The following is a 4,577-nucleotide window of genomic DNA, read 5'->3' as shown; positions in this document are numbered from 1 at the left end:
GTCAGAAAAATAAATATAAATTTTGTGATTTACAGAAGTTACCAAATTAACTTGTTCTGCTGGCCATGATGGAATAACTGGTATCAGATGATCATTCCCATTATAAATAATCATAACACTGGAGAAAGTACAAAGCAGGGCCGGGCACTGTGGCTCACGCCTGTAATCCTAGAACTTTGGGAGGCCGAGGTGGGTGAATAACTTGAGTTACGGAGTTCAAGACCAGCCTGGCCATCATGGTGAAACTCCATCATTTTTTTTAAAAGAAAAAAAGAAAGAAAGAAAGAAAGAAAGAACAAAGCAACTATTTTCAGGCACTGGACTACAAGTTGCACAAAACTGTGATCGCTGAGAGATGGGAAATTCAGAAGATGAGTTCTACTTTTGCCCTGACTACCTGCTTGTGGAGAATTTCCTGACCATGATACAGGATGGTGGGGGCAGAGCATACTGGTCTCAGGGAGGTGAGGAGGCAGAAAAGACTTTGGGGATGGTGAAGCAGATGACAAAGGTAGGGTACGTCTCAGAAAGGAGGCAGCTGTGCAAAGCGGGGAAAGCCTACCTCAGCTGAAGTTGAGCTTTGCTTGTGCAGGGCAAATATGCAATGATTACTAGAAAACAGCTGCTTGAGAGAAGAATAGAAACACTAGAAGTTTACCAGGGCTGGCAAGTGTAGGCATTCTTTCTCAATCAGAATAAACAAACCTCATTAACACCCCAATCATTCAGCTGAGAAACCAGAGCGGTCATGCCATAAAATAAGGACATTTTATAGTAAGGTCTTCTCTACATATGCTCTAATTGGAACTAAAATAAAAATTTTAAAATATCTGTATGGGTCAAAGAACTTGGAGTTTGAGTCCTGCGAGTTAGAGGAGCATGGTAAACACTTTGAGCTTTCAAAGATCTATCCTAACAAAGCATAAATTGAAGCCTGTACAAGTTCAAAACATTCATCCAGTAATTAAACTACTTACAGGTATAAAAAGCACTTTCAGAGGAACATAAGAGAATTTAGAATCAAGCCACAAAAAAATGTCCAGCATAAAAAAGTTTAAAATTACTAGACGTGCAGAGAAACAGGAAGTGTGACCCGCTATTAAGAAAAAGCCACAGAAATAGATTCTGAGATGGTCCAGAGGTTTCAGCACACAGACTTTATAGAAAACAGTATAAACATAATAAAGAAAAATACATGCATCAAAAGGAGACAAATGGGGGTAGAAATTATTTTAAAAAGAAACAAGTGGGGATTCTAGAACTAAAAACATAATGAATAAAAATTTAAAATTTGCTAGATGGGCTTAAAAGATTGAAGATGGCAAAAGGAAGTTTCAGTGAACCTGAAGACAGGTAAATAGAAACCAATCTGGCAAACAGAAAAACATACTGAAGAAAATCAGACAGAGCTTCAGGAACAATATCAAATGGTCTAACATACGTGTAAGTGGAGACTCAAAAGGAGAGGAAATTGAGAAATAATTATCCAAAATGAGAAGAAACTAAGAAAAAATTATTTAAAATATGACAGTTAAAGTCCCTAAATTTAATGAAAAATATTGGTTAACAGATTAGAAAATCTCAATAAACCTCAAAGTGGATTAATACCAAACAACAACAAATGATTTGAACACATCAATGTCAAACTGCTGAGAACCACAGGCAAATTCTCAAGAGCAGTGTGCATGCGAATGCACACACACACACCCCTATCTACCCATTCCCAACTATACCAAAACAAACCAACCAACCTGACCTTCCCTGGGAAAACATGAATAACCTTTGTTTTCAAGTTCAAAAGATGAAAGTCAGCTATACCTGGCAGCTGCTCCATGCACTGCCTTTTCTGCCTGAGGGATTTAAGCTGCTCAGTGAATCAGATTTTAAGTTGTAAGAGAAGCCATTATCACCCAGTGAGATCAGATTGCTATAGTTTCCCAGCACCACCTCCCAGTACAGGTCCTTCTGAACAGGACTCCACAGCCTTCATAACTCTTACATGAAATCCACAGCCATAACCTTGAATACCATTAAAACCCATTATGCCAAACACAGCTTTACCCACTCTGTTGCCACGTGTGCCCATGTTGAAAACAAGGGAGCAAGAGGGCTGCCTTGGGGAAGATAGGTAAAATATCTAGATCCTGCTTTTGACTGTAACTTTGGAGCTTGGATTCCAAGACCTTAACCCTGTTCACTATCCAACCAGCATCATTTGTCTAGATCCTAGTCTGGCTATTATGGGGTTTACAAATGTAAAAACAATTCCTAACCTTGAGGTGCTTCAATTTAATAGACAACACATTAAAACAAAACATAAGGATAGAATCATGGTTTTTCTGGGCATTAGGAATTTGGAGATTAATCTAGCTGTTTATATTCAATTTAAGGATCTGAGTCCCTGATTGGGTTAAAGCCTTGTTACCCAGTATGGTCTGAGGACAAGCAGTACCAGCATCATCTGGAAGCTTATTAGAAATGCTGATCCGTGGGCTCCATCAGGCATGCTGATTCAGAATTTGCTGCTTACAAGATCCCAGATGACATGTATGCATGTTTGAGATGCACTAGGTTAAATGATCTACCCAGGTATATGGTTCAGAAATAGCAAAAACTAACCAATAACTAAGCTTATGATTTTCCAAAACAAGATCTTTCTTCTACATTTCTTCCCTTCTTAAGAGGAAAACAGCTCTGTTACGAATAATGGATGCCCAGGCTCCACTGCAAACTCATTGCTTGGGATGGTATTCAGGCATTGTATTCTAAAAAGTCCCCAAGTACAGCCAGGGTTAGAAGAGTCTCAATAAGTCACTACAGGATAGTGATCAGGGAAGGTTTCATGAAAGAGAGCTGGGTATTTGGTCTTGAAGGACAGGAAGCATTCAGAGGAGCTAAAAGTATTCCAGATGAGTAATGGCATGGAGTGTGAAAGAGTGGGTGGCAACTACCAGGAGAAAAAGAGGAGATGGCAGCAAAGAATGTTTTAGAAAGCAGGCAATCCAGATTTCTAGACGCAAACTGCTAATTATTAAATGCTGAGAAGTCTTTCAAAGATGAAACAGGAGGCTGGACACACCAAATATCTGTATGATACACATGGACATCTAGATGGCATCCTTGTCTATATGCAAATCAGCTGGATGCAAGACCATGCACTATTGAAAATCTCTCTCACTGTAGTCACCAGTCTGCCCAGTGGCTCAGACTCTTGAGATTCTGACCACACTTCTTACACTCTTCCCTACTCGTGTGTGTTCCTCCAATTCCTCATCTTTCCTAATTTCTCAGGCAGCACCTCATCCAGTAAGTCTTCATCTCCAGGCCCAAGAGATGTCAGCTATTTATGTCTTTATTGTACAGCAAACATTTGAACACGGGTGCCCCTGCACTGTTGTTCTGAACCTTTATGTGTATTAACAACTAATTTCTTGGTGAATGACGGAGTTATGGGTGAGGCAGAGAATGATGTTGAGGGATGAATCCAAGTAACACTGAACATGTCTCCAGAGCCGGGACTGAACTGAATTCACAATAAACAATAAAGCCTGGGGGCATGAGAAAGGAATGGATTCACCCTCTGAGAGCTAAAAAATAATTTTAGGAAATTCTCATCTCTCCTTGGCCCTTCAGACTGCGTGGTCATTTCCTTGGTCTTCCCAGAGAATGACGAAGTTTCAGAAAGCCTATCTGAGGAAGGTGAAGAGCAGTGAGAGGGTGCACTGGTGGAAAAGCCCTCTCAGGAGTGAAGTGGGCCTTCCCTTCAAGCGCCCCAGTGGGGGCGTCCCAGATGGCACTAGGGCAGACCTGTTCTCAACCAAGATCCCAAACAAAGACCTAGAGATTCAAGCCGACAGCAGGCCAACCTCTGGCCTAAGAACGAGGCTTCTGTTTCCCAGGGGATGAGAGTTTTCCCATAGCTTCGTGGACTTCAAAAAGCAGAAAAAGGTCTCAGGGCACCAGAAAAGGTGTGTTCGGGTTGAGGGCGTGGGCTCAGAATCGGGTCTACCTCGTACGGGATGTGAGACTTCGGGAAGACTGTTCGGCCTTTCCAAGGCTTTAAATGGAGCTAAAGGGTATACGAGATGACGTTCGCCGGGTGCTCACGAATATGGAACATGAGTTTCCAAGAGAGGGGCTGGAGCCACGGAGACCTGAGGATGCTGCAACACCAACCAGCACCAAAAGCAGCTCTGTCCGCCAGCTGCACACCGCCGGCCAACCCCAGAAGCCGAACAGACGCGCCCAGAAACGTCATTTCCACGCGCCGAGGGGCGAGCCCGGTACCGGGTGCGGAAGTCGCTCCAGGGGTCAGTGGGAAGTGAGGTTTTCGATGCAGAGGCGCTCAGAGGGAGGGTCGCAGTAGGGCCAGGCACTTTTCTCGGGAGCGTCTACGTGTTGTATGCACGTGGTTAAGAAAAAAGAGGAAAAATTCAGGTGCCACGGTGGCTATTCTCCAGCGACCAGAGCGCGTTACTCAGAAACGGATCCGTCGGAGGCCAATGGGAGCTGCCAGCCGCCGCGGCGCGCCTGGTGGCGCCGAGCATCTTGGGAGGTGTGGTCTGGGCGCGGTGCCG

The sequence above is a fragment of the Aotus nancymaae genome, unplaced genomic scaffold (genome assembly GCF_030222135.1).
Source record: "Aotus nancymaae isolate 86718 unplaced genomic scaffold, 86718_ANA_hifiasm-v0.15.2.pri h1tg000001l, whole genome shotgun sequence".
In the NCBI taxonomy this organism is placed as follows: Eukaryota; Metazoa; Chordata; class Mammalia; order Primates; family Aotidae; genus Aotus; species Aotus nancymaae.
This window is presented reverse-complemented; position numbering follows the sequence as displayed.